Source organism: Oryctolagus cuniculus, chromosome 3 (genome assembly GCF_051225735.1).
Source record: "Oryctolagus cuniculus isolate XC-2025 breed Fujian yellow rabbit chromosome 3, ASM5122573v1, whole genome shotgun sequence".
NCBI classification, from domain to species: Eukaryota; Metazoa; Chordata; class Mammalia; order Lagomorpha; family Leporidae; genus Oryctolagus; species Oryctolagus cuniculus.
This window is the reverse complement of record NC_142869.1, coordinates 58,865,180-58,888,406: the sequence shown is the minus strand read 5'-3', so window position 1 is coordinate 58,888,406 and position 23,227 is coordinate 58,865,180. Positions and strand designations below refer to the sequence as shown.

General features: G+C 39.0%; 1 non-coding gene across 1 annotated transcript in view; it reads right to left on the bottom strand.

The window, feature by feature from the left end:
* Nucleotides 1-16,732: 16,732 nt before the first annotated feature.
* LOC127491738 (uncharacterized) overlaps nt 16,733-23,227 on the bottom strand; it is a 43,262-nt gene continuing 36,767 nt past the window's right edge. Inside the window, exons 3-4 of the transcript XR_007920631.3 lie at nt 18,681-18,901; nt 16,733-18,118 (exon numbers count right to left, since the gene is read on the bottom strand). This is a non-coding gene — a transcript (uncharacterized LOC127491738). The remainder of the gene's footprint in view (nt 18,119-18,680; nt 18,902-23,227) is intronic.

Here is a 23,227-nt window from a genome sequence, read left to right as displayed (position 1 = left end):
AAGAGAGTAGAGGAAGGGAGTGGTACGTGTTTGTGTGTACTGTGAATGTGTGTGTAAGACAGAACTCAGGCATGTTTAAATGCTCTTGGAAGGGAAAGTTGGGGGAGATTGTTATAAGGGCATGAATTTTGGGATGTAGTGAGGGGAGATAAAGATAATCAATACTGCAAAGTTCTGCACGTATATTGAAAGAAATAATATGTTTTTACATTCCAAGAGAGGCAAATTGTAATACTTTCCAAAAAAAGTGACATATTAATGGAAAGTGTTTTGAAAGATTTTTAATTGATTTTACTTTTAAAAAAAGACAGTTGTTTTTGTCATTATTTCCAAGGTAAATTGGGTAAATTTTGGAAAATGGGTTGTTTCTACAATTATGCACAATATAAAGCAGGTTGAATGATAGATACGCAGTTAATTGATCAGGAGATGAGTAGGTAGTGAAACTCCTTAAGATCTACTCTGTTGCCTCCATTATCAAGTACATAAGCTGAATATAGCATCTGGCTATTGATTTAACCTGTGAGATTTCTGGTTTCTAGCATAAAAGATCATGCCTGAACAACATTGAATGGTAAACCAGTTACTGCTTTGAAATGTGTGTGGTCACAGGTATATGCTGTTTTTTTTTTTTTTTTTGAGCTGTTTTTCATCTTAATTAATCCTTTTACTTCCTTCTTAAATTCCTTATGGCATATTCACTCCCTGGAATGGCAAGAAATTTAGAGCATCCACTCCCATATTGCCTGTTTCTGTCATAGTAATTATTGCCTGGTGATACTGTGATAGAAAGAGCAGAATGTTTGGAGATCAGAATTGGACTACTAATGAATGTTAATTTACCATTTAATCTAGTAGTTTATTTTGATGATGTTTGTGTTAGCCTTTGGATCTATGGTTAACAAGATGTTCCAGTTGATTACATGACTGTTACAGGTAGGGAAGCGGACATTATATCATTGAAGGTAAGTGAATTTTACTGTACTTTATCTCTTGCTTTATAAATCATGGCAGATACCATAAATTACTTCAGTAATTTATTCCTATGGCAATTATATGACTACAAAGGCTATAGTAATGGAGAAAAGATTTCATTTTAAAACCCAAGTACTGCTCCTTTAACAATATTACAGATTTCATCAGTCTTCTGATGACTAAAGAAATACTTTAGTATTTTTTTCAGCTTCCAAATTTTTAGTGATGGATTTTCAATTGAAGATTTTAAAATTGTCATCTAGAGAATGTTGTGTTCCCTTCTTGAAATAGGGAGGTTAAAAAAATGAGATACAGGGAATATTATACATTTAAATTTTCAGTGTCAGCAAAGTATGTTTTCACAGGCCCCTACAAATGCTTGTGGAAACAAACAAAACTGGAGTAAGAGTTTGGACAACAAGGGTCCAGGGTTATGTACAAATGACTACAAGCTCTTCAGCAAGTCACTTACTATTTCTAAGTTTCTGTTTCCCTAACTCAAAAATGAGGGCATCAGATGTCCTCTCTAATATCCTTCCTAGCTCTACCATTCCATGGGCAACCACACTTAATGGGTCAGAGAATAATAACTACAAATAATGGCATGTTTCTTCTGGAAAAGCATGCATACCAAATTACTGTATTACAAAACATGGGAGGATCATATGATAATAAAAAGGGCATGTAATGAACCAGCCTGGAGCTCAAATCCTAGCTTCACCATTACTGGCATTTAGTAGTTCATGTATTTCTCTCTGCCAATTTTCTCACCTCTAAAATTATAGTGATTATTCCTCCTTGATGGGGCTATGGTAGCAAATAACTAAACAGTCATACAGAGCTTAGCATAATGCAGGGCTCAGTAAGTGCTCAGTATTGGCTAAATATTTGTTGTTGTTTTTATTTTTATTTTTTTTTGACAGAGTGGACAGAGAGAGAGAGACAGAGAGAAAGGTCTTCCTTTGCTGTTGGTCCACCCTCCAATGGCTGCCACAGCCAGCGCGCTGCGGCCGGTGCACCACACTGATCCGATGGCAGGAGCCAGGTACTTCTCCGGGTCGTGGGGTGTAGGCCCCAAGCACTTGGGCCATCCTCCACTGCACTCCCTGGCCACAGCAGAGAGCTGGCCTGGAAGAGGGGCAACCGGGACAGAATCCGGCACCCCGACCAGGACTCGAACCTGGTGTGCCGGCACCGCAAGGTGGAGGATTAGCCTAGTGAGCCGCGGCGCCGGCCTGTTGTTGTTTTTATCAGAGGATTGCCATGAATATAAAAGTAATAATGTAATCTGAGTATTATATAGGTAATAGATATTCTTAACTCTTTAAAATTTAAGTATCAAAATATATGCAGTAGAAGACTAGAGGTAAAAGAATAGTCACAAAGCATAAGAAAAGCAGCACTAAAAATGTCTAGAAAAATTCTCAAAGTCATGAAAATGAGGCAAGGAATTTCTTCATAAGGCCAATAATCCCATCCTGGTGAAGTGGGATAATGATGACTCAGAGTGGAAACCCACTGAGGTTAGCATTAAGGAATATACCAATGCAGAAAATACGGTAAGGAAATAAACAGAGAATCAAAAAAACCACCTCAAACAAGAAGCCAGTTCACTCAACAGTAAAAATCGGTGAGGTGGGAAGGCTTGGGGAGGACAATCAATAAAATGCGGATTCTCCCTTGAGTACAAGCGTTAGCAAGTACCATGCAGAGTTCTTGTTAACAGAATTGCCCTACACTTCCTTGCTGTCTTCTGGCTGTGTTCTCAGTGTATTTTTGACACAGAAGAGCACTGCAGTTATAATCAAATCAGAATACTCACTCTGGTCTGCAATGAAGTCTGGTTTCTCCTCTCTGGGGAAGGCACTGTAAAGAAAGAATTAAGCAATGTAAGCTGTTCTTATGTAATTAATGTTTCAAATGGGTTTCAAAATTCTACTTTTAGACTCGAACTTTCCAGTGGTCCATTTGCTGGAAATAAGCTCCTTTCAGTGTTTCTGCTCTGTTTGAGTGTTCCTAAGAGATCTTGAGGTCTCTGACAGAATCTTTTCTTTTGTTCTGAACTCCTTTTTTTCTATTTCACCATTGATTCTACACTTACATGGTAGCCATGTGGGAAAACTACACTGGCATTCTTCCTCATCCTATTGGCAAGGGTGATTTTTCTGACCATGTCACATTCCGTGGGGTAGGGCATCACTGGGTCTATTCTCTCCTTCAAGAAAATTCTCTGAATACCAAGGACCCCAGCCCTGCTCAAGGTGATATTAATATTCTCATGCATTTGTTCTGAGGATAGAGCTTGCTAGTGGGCAGCCTTTTGGGCTCAAAGCAAGGCTGAAGGTGACTGTTTGCTGTGGGAGTGTGTGGGGCTTAGAAACACAGCCTATGAAATACTCACATGTGGATGAGAAAGGCCCTTCATCAAATGGGACAGAGCAAATGTGGAAAAAGAAAGGTGGTAAGCCGGCACTGTGGCTCACTAGGCTAATCCTCTGCCTTACAGCGCCAGCACACCGGGTTCTAGTCCTGGTCGGGGTGCCGGATTCTGTCCCGGTTGCCCCTCTTCCAGGCCAGCTCTCTGCTGTGGCCAGGGAGTGCAGTGGAGGATGGCCCAAGTACTTGGGCCCTGCACCCCATGGGAGACCAGGAGAAGTACCTGGCTCCTGCCATCGGATCAGTGTGGAGCGCTGGCCACAGCGCGCTGGCCGCAGCAACCATTGGAGGGTGAACCAACAGTAAAGGAAGACCTTTCTCTCTGTCTCTCTCTCTCTCTCACTGTCCACTCTGCCTGTCCAAAAAAAAAAAAAAAAGAAAGGTGGATTGTTGGTAGGGTGCAGTGGAGGAGGCAGAGAATTCTCAATTTGAAGTAGCCTTCAGCCTTCAGAGAGATTTGTTGGCCTAGGAGGAGCAGACATTCTAAGCATTTAGAGGGGCTGGATTATGTTTAAATACTTGGGCACAGGTGTGCATGTCTCCTGGGTACTCCTGCCCAGGCCTGTGGATGCTGGGGCAGGCCTGTCTGAGATTAGAAAAATCACCACTGATAGCTTCTCTTCAACACTAGGGAGTGTTCTGTGTGTAATTATTCCCCTCAGCACAAGGGACTTTAATAAGACTGTCCTGATGACTTGGAAATAACAGAAGTCTAATTAAGACTAATCAACAACTGTTATTTTAGTGGCTACTTTTAGGACCCATAGATCAAATTGGACTGCAGAGTCCCTGATTCAATCTGTTAGATTCTGGTATTGTGGAGACCAGCTCAACCATATTAATGGAAATCTGCAGGCACCTGCAAACTCTAGTCTAGGCCCAACTATATATTGTTATTCATGTTCCTGCTTTAAATGGAGTCATACTCATTTTATTGGTGCCAAAATGATTGACAGTGGTACTACCTGAAGGAGATTCCACCTTCCCCTTCAGCCCCCATTTGTGTAGCCTATGGTCACAGTGGCCTAGAAGAGAACAGCACAATTATTCCCCTGATTTCTCAAAATCAGGATTACTCTATCATAAATAGTATGTGTCTCAGTTACTAATAGTTAAGTCTAAGCAGTGGAGCCATAAGCCCCAAGTCAATTCTCTGTTGCACCCTCAATGACGAAGGATTGTGGAGGAAGGAGGAAACTGGTCAGTCCCTGCTGCCATAGCCTGACCTCAACTGCCAGAATCCTGTGAACAATCATCTAGACAAAAATAACACAAACCCTTTGAGAACCAAGTGTCCCTGACCCGACGGCAATCTAAATCAAGATTGAGGTGGAGAATTCTAAACCTTCAGAGGTAAATTCCCACTACTATGCTCAGTTACACAATTATAATATTGGATAGAACTCAGTAAATCAGCCTGAAGTAGCATCTCTTGGGCTATATTCTTTTTAATCTAGAGCTTCCAGAAAATACGGGTCTCCATTTATATATCTACATCTGCAAGATTTAAGAAGTTTATCAAAACCAATTCTCCTAGGACGAAATGAGTTATCAGCCATTTGCTACCCTTTCCTGTTTGGTGGTTCTAAATTATTGGAATCAAATCTCTACCATACATAACTAAATATGTTTATTACTAAAGACATTGGTGTTTATTGCTACAGTGAATTATATCTGTCATATCCATATGATGGACTACTGTGGAGAGTAAAAGTAAAAATGGTTGCTGGACAGTAGCGTCAGTAAGTACGAAGAAGAGTGCCCAATGGCATTACTCTTATACACGTGAGTTTTAAAAGGTAAAGGCTAGTTAATTCTGTTACTTTTCCCTTTGTACTGGGGGTGGCTGTTCTAGTGAACATATTTGAATTTAATTCAATAATGTTCTATTGTGTGCTTTCTAAGATACAACTCTGTATAATAGGCATAACTCAAACAACATTTCCTTAACTCGAAGTTAACATTTTCAACTAAACTACTTAGCTGCATTTATACGTATCCTGAAAAACCTGAAAGAGCCCCATTAGTTCAAAAGTTTGAGGATAGCTTTTGTTTTCTTCATTTTTCTCCTTAATCATCTTATATGACCAAGGATCTCCCTTCATTTAACAAAACAAACATTTTGTTTTATTTTGTTTCATTAACACTATGTATCAGGCACAGCTATCTGTAATGGTAATCAACAGACCTGTTTTCAAGCTCTTAATGGTTGAGCAATATTATAACATCATCAGTTCTGACTTTGATCACATGTCAGACTGAATTTAGTACTTATCTCATAGGCTTGTTTTGAGGTTTAAAGAGGATAATGAATATACAGCACTTAGTGTAGTAAGGATATACATACTAATAACTGAAAAACAGTATTTCATTTCTGAAATAGGTGTTAAAAGAGATACACAGGTTATGTAGAAACTCCTAATGTCAAATGTAGAATCCTTCTAAACAGAATAAACTATACCTAAATGATGATGTTTACCATATAAGACATGGAAAACTCTTTGTTATCTAGAATCCTATGCATGCAAAGTAGATATATCAGACAGTTGGAAACTGAACAATGAACCACTGCAGCTAAATTAGGTGCACACACATACACACCTTGTACAGGTAAAGGACACAAGTAGGTTTTTATTGAGGTAAAAACTACAGTAGTAAGCCATACTCTTTTCATGTAATACTATTATGATTTTTCTCAGGGAAAATCATCTTATTCAAAGCAAAGCTTTTCCAATTTGGTCCTATGCTGGATGTCACATTCCAGAAGTTCACTCATCCAGTCAGCAAGTGGGACACACACAAAGAGATATACAGATTCCAAGGCCACACAGACTGAGCAGCCAACCTCAGACAATCACTAACTCCCAACCCATGTTAGAAGATAACACTGAAGGAAAGGAAACTCATTTCTGATAAGGCAGCTTTTAAAGTCTGACACTGGGCAGCTGTAGACTCAGAGACAGAATATCCTGGAGAACAGCAATAGGGCCCTGATAGACATGCAGGTTTTCTAACAGTTCTCCAAAGGTGGCAAGTCCTCAATGAAGTCAGCTTTCATTATTATTTTTCCAGGAAGACAATTTGGACAGAGAAAAGAGTATTGTGGAAACTGGAGAGCTGAGGGTATATAGAACAATTCAGAAACTTGGAAATTTAGACTCAAAAAGCACCTAACAATATCCTATTTGTTCAAAAGAATCAAGTTCTGACTAAGTGAGGGAACTGGTCATCTTCTAGAAGATCTTTTGTAATTGATTTCATGTTTAGGTTAACTCTTAGTAACCTGCATGCATAGTTATTCTTGAGTTTAAAATGTCATCTTCTAAGCTTGTGGTTCCTGGTTTTGGATCAGCCCAGCTCTGACTGTTGTAGCTATTTGGGGAGTGGGCCAGCAGATGGAAGACCTCTCTCTCCCCCCCCCTCTCTCTGCCTCTACCTCTATGCAATTCTGCATTTCAATAAATAAATAAATCTTTAAAAAAAAAAGTTCCAACCTCAAACCCTCACAGGTATCATTATACTTGATAGTATCTGGATCTACTCCAGGTGTTAAAGTTCTAGGGCCCACCCAGAGTGGGAAGAAGAGATAAACCCGTCACCTCAAAGCAAACTGCCTCCAGATGTTGTTGGGACATGCTATAGTATCAGTCATGTGTTTTACTCAAAGATGAGACCTTACTCAAAAAAAAAAAAAAAAAAAAAAAAACCTTACTCTTCTATTTTCTAATTTAATGGTAAACATTTATTGAATCTGAATATCAACAAGGCTATGGATATGCACCCAGCCAGCCAGAGTAAGGTAGACTTTGTACTCATAAACTAAATGATAAATATGGTGAAGGAGCAGCCCCTGAACTAAAACCTGTTCTCCAACTTCTGTATGAGAGGGAGAAAATAGAAAAGTGTGACAGTTCTATTTTTCTGGTTTTGAGTATGTAATTCCGAGGTTTGTAAATTGCACTCCAGAAAGTGAAATGCTGCTTTCTGATTGTCCATCACTTGATTCATGTGAACTTTTGAAAGCACACTCACATACACTCTCTGCCAGCATATAGACTTTGAAGGCTTTTATAAAAGCTAGTGACTCATGGGGCAATCTGTGTGATTTAAACACAATGGCGACCTGTGCAGGTGGTTACTCTTGTCACATACTGTGCCTGCTGTGTATATTTCTTCTATTTAGTCATACATCCTGAAGCAGTTAAGGATGTCTGTGGTGAGAAATATGAATTATGCTGGGACTGCTTTTAGCCTGACCTACGATGAACCTGAATGAGTAAAACACTCCCTGGAGAGAAAATTGCTCACTGTATAAGGGAGGCATACTCATTTCTTTCAAGGCAACAGGATACATTTAGCAGCAAGGAAAAAGGAGTTTATCAAGTACATCCTGAGCAAGACTCTTTGGTGGTTTGTTGTTCATCAGACTCAATTTCTAGGCTTCTAATATGAATCCCTTACAAAAAGACATAATCCAAAAGCTGAAACTGATCAAGAACTATATTTTGCTCATGAAGTTACTCCTGGTGAAGGAATGGAATGAAATTTTATTTAATTTCTAATCAGAAGTCTAGGATGATTTTTAGATAAATTATAAAGCTATCAACTTGTATTTAATTTGCCCTGATCAGATTTAATTATTCTCAAGGCAGCTTTCTCTAATTAAATTTGATATGAAAAAAATTAAAACACAGTAAATTGACCAGAGAAGCTGAACTCCAGATAATAAAGGTGAGAGAAATTACACGTTATACCTAAGCAGTGTTCTGGAAAGGGCACTAACAATTAAAGGGGGTTTGGTGTGGTTGTGTGAGGAATGAGTCTCCGGGCAGTGCCTGAGATATCAGAAGAGAATAAATAAAGACTAGAATGAGAGTGTTCTAAATAAGACTTTAATCACCAGGTGACACAAAAGATGAGGAGAAAGGCCCTCTCATGGAAAACTAATCTGTCCTACAATACAAAGCAAGGCAGTGTCAGCAATAGGGTATTTGTCAGCCTCTTTCTCCAATGTTAGGTAATTCAAACCCTCAGGTTCTGCCTTGCTTCTTGAGTGTCGAAGGCACAATTTTTTAATAGTACTTAAGATTATATGCATATTGTCAATAAAATATATGACTAAATATGCATAGACTCACTTGAAATAGATTCCTTCTGCCAATAAAGACAGAATTGGGAGTGTGTGGGGCATATAATATATGTAATACACAGCTGAAAACTGTAAGAATTTGGGGGGGAGAGGGTGCTAATTTAATATTTAAAAAACAAAGTGATATAATATTGAAATACAGCTTTTACAATCAGAAAATTATCTAAGTATTTTTAACTGCATTGGAAGATCAAAGATGTACAGATAACAAGTAAGAATAAGAAAAGACATGCAGCATCATTTGTCATTCAAAAATTAAAAATTAAAAGAACAATGAGATGAGACTCTACTAGTCATCTTTATTAAAAACTACAATTGAAAAAACAGAATATCAATTTCTGGTGAAGATGCAGAAGAAGGAATGCTCACTGATTGCTGATGATAATGCAAAATAAATAAATAAATGATTCAGCCATTTTGGAATGCAGTTCAGTAGTTTCTTACACAACTGCACCTAATCTCACCACATGATCCAGCAATTTTGTTGCTGTGTATTTACTCAGCTTATCTGAAAACTCATCATTACACAAAAATCCACACACAAATGTTTACAGCAATTGTAGCCTTATTGTTTTTGTATTTAAGGTATACAAATATTTATGTATTTCATATATACAGATTTAGGAACATACTGATACTTCCTACCCTGGCCTCCCTCCCACACATGCTCCAAAACTTCTTCCTCCTTCCTCTCCTATTCCCTCTCTTAATTTTTGCAATGATCTACTTTCAGTTCACTTTATGTTCATAAGATTTGTGCTACACTAAGTAAACAGTTCAACAAATAGTAAGAGAAAAAAAAAAAACATTGCTCATCAGCAGTAGAGACAAGGACTGTAAACAATCATAGAATCTCAAAAATGTCAATTTCACTCCTATACATTATATTTTAGGTACTCTACTAGTTACCAGAGATCAGGGCAAACATATGATATTTGTCTCTTTTTATGAGATTTAAAAAGATTTATTAGAGTCAAAGACCTCCAGCCAGAGTGGCATGGAGGGGGGCTTCCAAGATAGGAAAAAACCCAAAGAACCTCATAGCACTGTTGTTTTTTTATTTCTTTTTTATTTTTTTTTTTACAGGCAGATTTAGAAAGTAAGAGAGAGAGACAGAGACAGAGAGAAAGATCTTCCTTTCCGTTGGTTCACCCCCCAAATGGCCGCCACGGCTGGCGCGCCGCAATGATCTGAAGCTAGGAGCCAGGTGCTTTCTCCTGGTCTCCCATGCAGGTGCAGGGCCCAAACACTTGGGCAATCCTCCACTGCCCTCCCAGGCCACAGCAGAGAGCTAGACTGGAAGAGGAGCAATCAGTACAGAATCCGGCGCCCCACCTGGGATTAGAACCTTAGAACCGGGGGTGCCAGTGCTGCAAGCAGAGGATTAGCCAAGTGAGCTGCGGCGCTGGCCTGCACTGGGATTTTTAAGTACAATTTCAAAGAAAAAAAAAAAAAAACTTGTCTTCCTTTCACTTTGGTTCACTCCCCAAATGGCCGCCACAGCTGGAGCGCTGCACCGATCTGAAGCCAGGAGCCAGGTGCCTCTTCCTGGTCTCCCATGCAGGTGCAGGGGCCCAAGCACTTGGGCCATCCTCCGCTGCCCTCCTGGGCCACAGCAGAGAACTGGACTAGAAGAGGAGCAACTGGGACAGAATCCAGTGCCCCAACCGGGACTAGAACCCAGGGTGCTGGTGCCGCAGGTGGAGGATTAGCCAAGTGAGCCACAGCACCAGCCTAACAAGCAGTTTAAACTCAGAGGATCTAAAACTGAGGACAGAGTCATTATTAGAGGTCCTAAGAAAGGTGTCTAGACCATGAGCAAGATTTTTTTTGCTTTTTTTTTTTCACTGAGAGGCAAATAGGAACTGACAGAAAGGGCTTGAAAATAATCAGGTGAGCTGTAAGGCCTTGCCAGTCATGAGGTTCAGACCTATATATCTCTTCACATGGAGTACATCATAAGGGAGGTATCCTGCTGACTTCCATTATCTAGCCGGCCTGGCAAGAGATTTGGCTCAAAGAGAAGGTAGGTGGCATTTTTAAAAGGAAAACATTTTTAGTTAACATAAAGTTCTGCTGACCACAGCAGTGGTTATTTTGGAAGCTGGGCTGAATGAAGGGTTTTTTAGTGCTACTTTATTTCACTAAGTATAATGACTTCCAGGGTCTTTATTACTGATTTAATCTCCATCTTGGTTATTGGTTTGTTTTAGGTTTTCTGTGTCTTCATGACTCAATTTTGGTAGATTGTATGTGTCCAGGAATCTATTCATTTCTTCTAGATTTTTCTTTTTTTTTAACTTTTATTTAATGAATATAAATTTCCAAAGTACAGCTTATGGATTACAATGGCTTTTTCCCCCACCATAACTTCCCTCCCACCTGCAACCCTCCCCTCTCCCGCTCCCTCTCCTCTTCCATTCACATCAAGATTCATTTTCAATTCTCTTTATATACAGAAGATCAATTTAGTATATATTAAGTAAACATTTCAACAGTTTGCACCCACACAGAAACACAAAGTGAAAAATACTGTTTGAGTACTAGTTATAGCATTAAATCACAATGTATAGCACATTAAGGACAGAGATCCTACATGAGGAGTAAGTTCACAGTGACTCCAGTTGTTGACTTAACAAATTGACACTTTTGTTTACGGTGTCAGTAATCACCCTAGGCTCTTGTCATGAGTTGCCAAGGTTATGGAAGCCTTTTGAGTTGGCGGACTCTGATCATATTTAAACAAGGTCATATTCAAAGTGGAAGTTCTCTCCTCCCTTCAGAGAAAGGTACCTCCTTCTTTGATGACCTGTTGTTTCCACTGGGATCTCACTCACAGAGATATTTCATTTAGGTCATTTTTTTTGCCAGAGTGTCTTGGCTTTCCATGCCTGAAATACTTTCATGGGCTTTTCAGCTGGATCTGAATGCCTTAAGGGCTGATTCTGAGGCCAGAGTGCTATTTAGGACATCTGCCATTTTATGAATCTGCTGTGTATCACACTTCCCATGTTGGATCGTTCTCTCCCTTTTTTTTATTCTATCGGTTAGTATTTTCAGACACTATCCTTGTTTATGTGATCCCTTTGACTCTTAGTCCTTTCATTATGATCAATTGTGAACTGAAATTGATCACTGGGACTAGTGAGATGGCATTGGTACATGCCACCTTGATGGGATTGAATTGGAATCCCCTGGTATGTTTCTAACTCTACCATTTGGGGCAAGTCAGCTTGAGCATGTCCCAAATTGCTCATCTCTTCCCTCTCTTATTCCCACTCTTATATTTAACAGGGATCACTTTTCAGTTAAGTTTCAATACTTAACAATAACTGTGTATTAATTACAGAATTCAACCAATAGTATTAAGTAGAACAACCAAAAAAAAGATACTTCAATTTATTGACCTATAGTTCATTGTAGTAATTCCTGATGATTTTTTAAATTTCTGTGATATCTGTTGTTACATTTCCTTTTTCATCTCTGATTTTATTAATTTGGGTCTTTTCCCTCTTTTCTGGTTCACTAGGCCAATAACATATCAATTTTGTTCATTTTTTTAAAAAAAAACAGCTCTCATTTCACTGATCTTTTGTATTTTTTGGCTCAATTTTGTTTATGTCTTCTCTAACTTTAATTATTTCTTTCCTTCAACTAATTTGGAGTTTGGTTTATTGTTGTTTCTCTAGCTTCTTGAGATGCATTGATAGCTCATTTATTTGATGCCTTTCCATTTTCTTGCTGTAGACACCAATTGGTATAAATTTCCCTCTTAACACTGCTTTTGCTGTATCCCATAAATTTTCATGTGTTATACTGTCATCTATATTCGTTCTCAGAATTTTTTTACTTTCCATTTATTTCCTATTTTCTTCTTTGAAAGAAGAAACATGCTCATCCAGGAGCATGTTGTTCAGGCTCCATGTGTTTGCATACATTCTAAAGAGTCTTCAGTTGTTAATTTTCAGCTTCGTTCCATTGTGGTCAGAAAAGATGTGTGGTGTGATTTCAATTTTTTTGAATTTGCTGAGACTTGCCTTGTGGCCTACCATATGGCATATCCTACAGAAAGTTCCATGCATTGATGAAAAAAATGTGTATTCTGCAACTGTGGGATGAAAAGTTCTGTAGATATCAGTTAGGTTCATTTGGTCTGTTGTGTAGATTAGCTCTTTGTTTCTTTGTTGATTTTTTTGTCTAGGTATTATGTCCCTTGATGAAGGTGGAGTGCTGAAGTCCTCCATTACTATTACATTGGAGTCTATGTCTCCATTTAGATCCATTAACATTTGTTTTCTTTTCTTTTTTTTTTTTTTTTTTTTGACAGGCAGAGTGGACAGTGAGAGAGAGAGAGAGACAGAGAGAAAGGTCTTCCTTTTGCCGTTGGTTCACCCTCCAATGGCCGGCGTGGCCGGAGCGCTGCGGTCGGCGCACCGCGTTGATCTGATGGCAGGAGCCAGGAGCCAGGTACTTTTCCTGATCTCCCATGGGGTGCAGGGTCCAAGCACCTGGGCCATCCTCCACTGCACTCCCTGGCCACAGCAGAGAGCTGGCCTGGAAGAGGGGCAACCGGGACAGAATCCGGCGCCCCAACCGGGACTAGAACCCGGTGTGCCGGTGCCGCTAGGCAGAGGATTAGCCTAGTGAGCCGCGGCGCCGGCCCACATTTGTTTTCTATAGCCAGACACCCTAGCCTGGAGTGCAAATACATTTATTACAGTCATATTTTCCTGTTGAATTGATCCCTTAATCATTACATAGTGCCTTCTTTGTCTCTTTTAACAGTTTTTGTTTTAAAGCCTGTTTTCTCTGATATTAGAATGGCTTTACCTGCTCTTTTTTGTTTTCTGTTAGTATGGCATATCTTTTTTCATCCTTTCACTTTAAGTCCACTTGTATTTTGGTTGGTGAGGTGTGTTTCTTGTAGGCAGCAAATAGATGGGTCTTTATTTTTAATCCATTCAGTGAGTCTATATCTTTTAATTGGAGAATTTAGGCCATTTACATTCAAGATTGCTATTGAGAAGTGATCTGCTCCTCCCTACTAGCCTGTCCCATCCATGGAAAGGAAAATATCATCCCAGAGCCACCTTGTCAGTTTGAGCTCCAGAGTCTATGATATGTTGAGAAGCTGGGGGCACCTCAAGTCCTACATGGGTTCCCAGCTCCCTGTCAATCCTCCCAGCCAGACTCAAGGTCAGCGAGGAACATAGATTTTTTTTTCTCTCTGGTAAAATCTCTGGATCACATGTGTGCATAAGAGCCACCCTAGCCATTGCTGTTGTCAATATGGTACCTTCTCCCGCCTGTTGCTGAGTGCATGCCCACAAGCCATGACCAAGCTGCTACTGGTGTCAAGGTGGCACTTCTCCCAGCTAGTTGCACAGTAGAATTGTGGGGCAATGGGCAAAGAGAAACATGCTGTTTTTTGCTGGGTTAGGCATATACCCTGTCCTCCTTAGGGCTCTAGTCCAGATCAAAGACAGTGTAGTCTTCCAGCTTCTCCCTCAAGCAATATCACCCATGGCGTGGGCTGCTCTCACCTCACTCTCCAAAGCTGGTGCTTCCTCTAGCTCTCTGCTACGGGATTGAGTGTTGTGTCTTCACTCATTGCTATGTGTCTACAGCTTCCATACTGATCCACTGCATCCCTCTTCCTTTTGTAGAATTTCTACTGTAGGTTTCTCTTTAACTCTCCCCAAGAATGCATTTCCTCTACCTCTTTTTCTACTATTTTCCCCTAGCTTAAAGAAGTACCTCCTTTCCCTACTCCACTATCTTGGAAGACTCCCCCTCAACTTTATTCACAGAATGACTGAGATATTTTCCTATAGATAAATAGGTCTTTTTTGTGAAGATTTTTATTTAATGAATACAAATTTTCATGTGTACCACTTTTAGGGATATAATGTTTCTTCCCCCCATACCCACCTTCCCACCCGCACTCCCATCCCACCTCCAACTCCCTCTCCCATTCCATTTTCTATTAAGATTCATTTTTAATTGACTTTATATACAGAGGATCAACTCTTTACTAAGTAAAAATTTCAACTATTTGCACCCACACAAACACACAAGGTATAAAGTACAATTTGAAGACAAGTTTTACCATTAATACTCACAGTACAACTCATTAAGGACAGAGGTCCTACATGGGGAGCAAGTGCACAGTGACTCCTGTTGTTGATTTAACAATTGACACTCTAGAGTAATGTGTAGGTTTTCAGTTATTTGTGGGTAAATATATTTTGGTCTTGATACAGTAGTAATTATGGAGTGTTTCAAAGCTGTGATACAATTTTTAAAAACAATTTCCTAAGGCCTATTTTAGGCTCATGTTGATCCCATTAATTTATTTCAGTTTAATTTGTATAACCTCTTTTATTGAGGCTTAAATTTTGTAAAACAATGTAAGGGTTATTATAGTAAGTAGTACCCAGTAATCAATATGGCATGATGCTGACGTAAGGATCAACAAATGAGTGAAGTACAAAAGAGAGCCTAAAACAGATTCACATTTATGTGATCACTTGAATTTCAACAAAGGTAGCAAAGGAATCCAACAGGGAAGGAAACTCTTTTGAAAAATGTAGCCAGAATAGAAGAGCTGAATATCCACATGGAAAACAATTAACTATGACCCTCTACCTCACAAAAGTTAATTTTAGGTGCTTCATAGACCTAAGGATACCGCTAAAAAGTATATTGCTTTTCAGCAGAATGCATAGGTGGGTATATTTGTGACTGGAGATAGCCCAAGGTTTCTTAGGTCACAGAAAGCAATACTCATAAAAGATCCAAGATTAGGGTTTGTCACTGAAAGACACTGTTAATAAGAGTAACTAGTATCAAATAGCGTTTAAAAAATAACTATAAAACTACTGTATTTATAGATACAGACATTTTTGGTTATTAATCTAATTCTACTAAAATTTCCTGATAGGAATTTCCATAGCTTTAGAATGGTTTATTTGCTGCTGCTTTGATGATTGCAAATGCATTGTTACACTTAATGATTATTTCTGCCTGTGAATAAAGAAATATGACTTGAAAAAAAAAAAAAACAATTGACACTCTTATTTATGATGTCAGTAATCACCCGAGGCTCTTGACATGAGCTGCCAAGGCTATGGAAGACTTCTGAGTCCACAAACTCCGGTGGTTTTTAGAAAGGGCCATAATCAAAGTTGAAGTTCTCTCCCCCCTTCAGAGGAAAGTACATCCTTCTTTGATAGTCCCTCTTTCCACTGGGGTCTCACTCACAGAGATCCTTCATGCAGAACCATTTTTGCCACGATGTCTTGGCTTTCCTTGACTGAAACGCTCTCGTGGTGTTTTTAATCAGGCCTTAGGGGCTGATTCTGAGGTCAGAGTGCTGTTTAGGGTGTTTATCATTCTATGAGTCTGCTGTATGGACTGCTTCCCTTGTTGCAACTTTCTCTCCTTTGTAATTCTATCTATTGTTATTACCAGGCACTTGGTCTTACTTATGTGATCCCTTTGATTGATGGTCCTATGTATATGATCAATTCCATACTTAGTATGATCATTTTATCACATAAAATGGGATTAGTTCCACTCAGCTAAATGGGATTTGGAGTCCCATGGCAAATTTTTAGCTTCACTGTTAGGGGCAGGTCTGTGGGAATGTGTGCAGAACTGTATAGCTCCTACCTCTTTCATTCCCACTCTTATTTTTAACTGGGATCTACTTTCAATTGACTTAATATATATATGATTAATTCTATGTTGAGTAAGGAGTTCAGCCAATGGTATTAAATAGGGAAGAAAAAAAGAATAAAAAAAGATGAAGTGAAATAATAAAGTCAATACAATGGCTGTTCAAGTAATTGCTTTTCATAGTATCTGTTTCACGTCTACAGATTTCCTTTTATGTTAAATAGGTCTTTTGGAAAAAAAACTGTGATATTCCCAAACAATGGAATATTATCAGTCAAAAGGAAATAAACCATCAAGCAATGAAAACACACAGATAAATCTTTGATGCATATTGCTGTGTCAATATGCTTTTCAGTCTGAAAGCTATACAATAAATAATTCCACTTACATGACATTCTGGAAAAGGCAAAACTACCCTGATTGTAAAATAATTCGTGAATGTCAGGGACTCAGGGGAAACAAGAATCATAAAACAGGTGAAGCACAGGGGAAACTTTAGGGTTATAATTATATTCTACATGATATCATAATTGTAGACACTTGCTACACTTTTTCAAAACCATAGAAATTTACACTATAAAGAGTGAATCTTAATGTACTCAAATTTAAGAAATATAATTAAGGAGTGTAGGGGATCCCTGAATGAAATGCCCAATGTTACAGAAGAATGTAATTATATCAAAATGTGTGAAAACAATCTTCCTGAAGGCAGTGATAGGGAAAGTTAGATTGGCCTAAGTAATTTGGGAAATGAGTAAGGTCTGTAAGACCAAAAACAAAGAAGACAATTTAGTTGAAGTTGTTTTCTTACCAGTGGAAATTTTAATAGCATTATACATGTATACTGAAATGGAACAATTAAGTAAAGGAATAAGAAATATTAGAAGCCACATTTCTCAATGTAGGAATGAAAAGACATAAACAAGTAGATTAGGTGATAGATCAAGTTGGAGATGTTAGTAAGTACTCATGTTTACTATATATATAAATGGTTACTTGCGGAAATATACACACAGGTTACTATTCACACAGACAGATCACTGCTCTGACAGCTGAGAAGTAGGAAAAGCAATGACACTCTAGCAGCCTGGACATGAAGCACCCAGATGGCTTCTTATGCCATTCTCCAATAAAAGGACTAAGGCTTCCTAGAGAAATGGTTGGCCCAGGTCTGGAGCAAGAAATATGCAAGATAAGATTACAGCATCTTGTCCTGCCAGAAAAAAAGGAAGTGATAAGAGAAAGCAACCTAGCAGACAAACAAAATACAATGATGTTAAAGGGGGTACTGAGGCCAATGGAAAGAGCCCTCAATAGTGAAAATTGGAACAATTTGAGCAACCAAAATAAGTAGGGTTACTTTGGATTATGGCTCAAAGCATAAATAAATCTCCATGAGTCCATAAATAAATAGTTGATTGAAGGCAGGAAGGAATGAAAGAAGAAAGAAAAAAACAATCTCCCTTGCAGACATACTTCAAGTAATTTAAGTAAATATTCTGTCTTCAAGGAGTGGTGAATAACTCCCAGCTCTTTAAGTATAGATTGCACAGAGACTTCCTTCAAAACAGTACAAGACAGAAATATGAGAGAAGAATTACCTTGCCATGGAGACAGCTGACAAACATACTCTTTGGTGATCAAGATTAATGTCAATAGTGACATCAATTTATAGATGTGGCCCTCTATGATCTTCCTCCCCAACACACGTAGCAACAATCTAATCATGAGAAAAACATCAGTCAAATCCCATTTGAGGGATAGTTCATAAACTATCTGACCAGCACTTCCCAAAATCTGTGGATGTTATCAAAAACAAGGTAGCCTTGAGAAACCATAATAGCCAAGAGGAATCCAAGGTGACATAATGGCTGTATCCTGAAACAGAAAAAGGGAAATGCTAAGGGAATCTGAATCACATATGGACTTCAATTAATAATAAAGGGTCAATATTAGTTTATTAATTGCTGAAGATATAATATCCAAACATAATTTGTTAATAATGGGGAGAGATATTAATAATGGATGTGGAGTATATGAAAACTCTATCATCTTCCAATTTTTATTAATACTATTCTCAAATTTTGTAAAATGTTGACTGAAAATACACGTTAGGGGAAGAGTTTCAGACTAGGGGTGCTGAGTTTCACAAGTCTTAGGGAAAAAAATGAGATTGGTGTTTTGCAATGACCAAAATCAAAGGATTGGCAATCTTGATCTTGCCAGATCCGTTACTTTTTAGACCTGGAGGGGTAGGAACTCTTCACATGCAGGCACCACTGTTTGTAAAAATGGAATGCAGTGGGAAATACTTCTAATTTTACTTCAGCCTCTTTTTAAAATTCAGAATTTTTTTATATTTCAGAGTGGGGGAGAAAGAGAGAGAGCAGGCAAGAGGGAGAGAAAGAGATTTCCATCTGTTGATTCACTCTCTACATACCTGCAGTGGCAAGGGCTGGGCCAGGGCCAGTGCCAGAAGCTGGGTACTCAATCCAAGCCTCCCAAGGATCTTGGAGACACACAACTACTTGCTGCTCCACGGGTTACAGAATAACAGGAAGCTGGCATAAGTCGCTAAAGCTGGGAATCAAGTTCAGGAACTCTGATATGTCACGAAGGCATCTTAACTGCTAGGCTAAATGGTTGCTCTCTTACTTTAATCTGAGAAGACAGAAATAGTACAAGAAATGCATTTTAATACTTATTTGACCTTTTTCCATGCATTCATTTCCATTGGTAAATTTGCAACCAGATAGTAGATAAAAGCAGAAAAAATCTTATGCTTTCTAAATTACTAAATACTGAAGATAAAATATCTCTCTTCAGGAATTTTCCATATTAGAATATTTCTTAAACATACACATTCTTAGCACATTTGATTGTTTAGGGCTAGATCCCTCAATTTGTACATTCTTCATTCCTTTTATCCCTCTCAGCCCCTCTGCCAACCTCTCATTTTGATAGAAAATAATTATTCATACCGAGCAGAAAGACAAGCTACAGAATATCAAAAGTTTTATCCAAAATGGACTTTAAAATTATTTGTACATCTGATGTCTGTATGCTATTTTTTCATCCAGTTAATGCAGTTATTCACCCACGTCACATGTTTCCAGTTGCCCAGAATCAAAGAGAATAGACTGTTGGCAGAAAGCAGTCTTGGCAATTAGATTTTGAACTGTCAGGAGTCCTTGTCCTTAATTTCATTCTGAATGATTCACAGGTCTGCTCATGGCCTTGGGTTTAGAGGCTTCCCCAAAGTTCTACCTTAACCATGTGTTGATGCCAACTTTGAGTGTCACCTGGTCATCAGATTGCCGTATCCAATATTACACTTCATCAACACAGAGGAAGATGTATCATCAGCACTGTTTGTTCCCATACCTCAATCCTGCTTGGAGGCCTTGGCCAAAACATTCCCTTTGTCTTAAGAGTGTAAAAATTGGTAGCAATGTCCCAGGCCATTTGATGAATTTATAGTGTACTTGAGTGCAGAAGAAACAAAGTTTTTACAAAAGTTGGATCAATCTGTAAATTCCAGCAAGCCTAAACCAGACACTACACATATTAATTATTCCACAGTTTCAATTTTTGTCAGCCAACAAGCAACAGAGCGCCTGCTGTAATCTAATACACCAAAATTCTCTTTCAGTTTCTGTTCTTTTCTCTGTTTTACTTACACATACTTGTATATTTTATGTTTGTCTTTCAAATACCCTAGTTTTTAAAAAGTTGTGCTGGCCTGTTCCATATCATCTTCTTGCTCCAGTGTCTCTGGAAAACTTGCTAGGGTGTGTGTGTGTGTGTGTGTGTGTATACATATGTCTGTGTAGTGGAAGGCTGTAGTTTGTTTCATATCTCAACAGAAAGGACTTTGATTTTTGTTGAGAATGTTTCAGCCCTTGTGGTCAAAGGTGGGAGGAGGGCTTGGGAAAGGAGCTTGTTTCCACCTAAAATGACACATTCAGTTCCCAATTAAGTCAGACAAGAAAAGTTACAAAGGAAGGTAGGCTCATTATAGACAGCTAGCTAGTGGGGACCATATGAAACGCTGGCTATGCCTTCCCTCTGTAGAGAGCATGGACTAGGAAAGGTTAGATTCTCTTGTGGCTATCACCTACATAACAGTATGGGGTCAGGACACCTTGAGGGGAATGAGGGTGAGGGAGGTAGAGGGAATGGAAGCAAGGTCATGCCTCTGCTTCACAACTCTCTCTTTTGTTTGATACATTTATATCATGTGACAAGGGCAGCAAAATTTAAAATAAGTGAAAAAAAAGTTTGATAGCTGTTAGTTTGCTAAGACTGCCATAATGAAGTACCCCAAAGTGGATGGCTCAGAACAACAAAAATCTGTGGTCTCAGTTCTAGAGACCTACAGTCCAAAATCAAGCTGTTGGCAGGGACACGGTCCCTTTGGAGGTACTAGGGAAGGATCTATTCCAGGTCTCTCTCCTAGGTTCTTGAAGTTCCTTGGCTTACTGCATTGTAATATCAAGTTTCATATGATGTGTCTCTGTGTAGATTTCTCTCTGTGACCAAATTTCCCCTTTTGTTAAAAGCAACAATTATATTGGATTAAGAGGCCCTCATCCGAACTAATTACATCTGCAACAACTCTATTCACAAATAAAGCAAAATTTTGAAGTACTAGGACGGTAGTGTACTAATTTTCAGAGGACACATTTCAACCCACAGGAACACCAAACTATATAGAGAGACTTGAGGAAATGCCTCTTCTTACAGTTGATGGGTCTGTGTACTAGGAACATTCTGTCTTTGGTCTATGAAATAATTAAACTGCTGTTCTGGCCAAGGACATGTTGAAATCCTAACAATGGTATGGATTGGGACTAGACTAATTATATTTTCAAATGGTAAACTGTCTTTCTAGAGATAACCCCTTTGTTTATTGAGATGCTCATCTTACTTCAGTATGCCTACCTTTTCCTTTAGTGCACGTCCAAAATGCTTACTGAATAATACTTCCTCGTGATTTTCCCTTTAGCCTAGTGAAAATCCTTGATGGGTCACTTGGAAGCAACTTGGCATGTGGTAATTTTATAATTAGTTTATATGTTCGTAATAATTTTTCTGTGATACTTCAATCCTTGCTGACTCTTTGCATTTCTTAAAAGTTAATAGAAATAATAATTTTAGTTGTTTAACATAAGAAAAAGAATATTTCAGGTGGTGTCAATGCAGCACAATAAGTTAAGCTACCACTTGAGACTCTGGCATCCCATATGAGAGTGCTGGTTTGAGTTTCAGCTGCTCTGCTTCTGGTCCAGCTTCCTGCTAATGTGCCTAGGAAGGCAGCAGCAGATGACACAAGTACCTGAGTCCCTGCCACCTAGGTGGGAAACAGAATGGGGTTCCTGGCCACTGTCTTCAGCCTGGCCCAGACTTGCTGTTGTGGCCATCTAGGGAATGAACCAGTAAATGGAAGAAATCTCTCTCTCTCTCTCCCCCTCTCCATCTTTCTCTACTTCCCTACCCATGTTTCTCCCTCTCTGTGGTGCTGCCATTCAAATAAATAAATAAATAAATCTTTAAGGTTAAATCATCTTTACTATTTATTTAAAAGAAAAAAGGAACTCTAAAAGAACATTCCAGAATTATTCCTGTGTTGCACTGGACTGGAAGTTCAAGAGCTGCTAACACATCTAATTGACTCCAATTCTATACTAGCTTTTAATAGTCTTACACTAACTTTCTTCTTTTTTTTTATTTATTTGACAGGTAGAGTTATAGACAGTGAGAGAGAGAGACAGAGAGAAAGGTCTTCCTTCTGATGGCTTATCCCCCAAATGGCCGATCCAAAGCTAGGAGCCAGGTGCTTCTTCCTGGTCTCCCATGCAGGTGCAGGGGCCCAAACACTTGGGCCATCCTCCACTGCCCTCCCGGGCCACAGCAGAGAGCTGGACCAGAAGAGGAACAGCCGGGACTAGAACCCAGCGCCCATATGGGATGCCAGCGCAGCAGGCAGAGGATTAACCAAGTGAGCCACAGTGCCAGCCCAACTTTCTTCTAAAAATGAATCTATGAAAGGTTTCCCTATGGACAATGTTATTGTTAATTAATAAAATATAACATACAATAAAGGAAAGGTACTGGTTGGGCAAAAAGGTTCAATTTGCATTTTTTTAAGAAAAGAGAGCCTGGATAGGAAGTGAATAATGCTTCTCATTTTTTAAACCTCACAACAATCCTAGCATTCTATATTTTACCTTGTGGACAGAAATGGTCAGAACATTGATATTTCCCAGAGCAAATAACAGACACAGTGATAACTCTACACTGAATCATTTGGCATAGTTGTTTTATGACAAGGTATTCTAGCAGAGGAGACAAGACCCTAATTAGCAAAGTACCCTTGTTAACCTTTAAAAAATTGTCCTGTAGGATCTCATGAGGTTTTAAAAATAGACACATCATTTGTTTAGATCACTTAAGTTTTGTGACTCAATGTATTTCCAAAACTGGCTGCAAGGCCTGACTTATTTTGTCCTCCAAATGAGCCTATTAGAAATTGCATTGTTGAAAGTTAGTTGTTCTTTGAAAACTTCCTTGGTACCCTTTCCCTAAGACACTATTTAGTATTTAAGCTTTCTTCTTTCAATAATATTTACTAAACCACTGTCAGTCAAAGCCACATTTCCTAGGCTAGTGCTGTGTGGCACAGCAAGTTAAGCCACTGCTTGGTGATGCCAGCATCCCAAATCAGGGTGCTGGTTGAATTCCTGGCTGCTCTGCTTCCAATCCAGATTCCTGATAATGCACTTGGAAAAGCAGCAAAACATGAGCCCAAATATTTGGGCTCCTGCCACCCATTTGGATGATTAGGAGACCAGGATGGAGTTCCTGGCTCCTGGTTTTGGCCTGGCCCAATCTTTGTTATTGTGGCCATTTGAGGAGTGAGCCAGTGGATGGAAGTGCTAGCTTGCTCTCTCTCTCTCTCTCATTCTGTTGTTCTACCTTTCAACT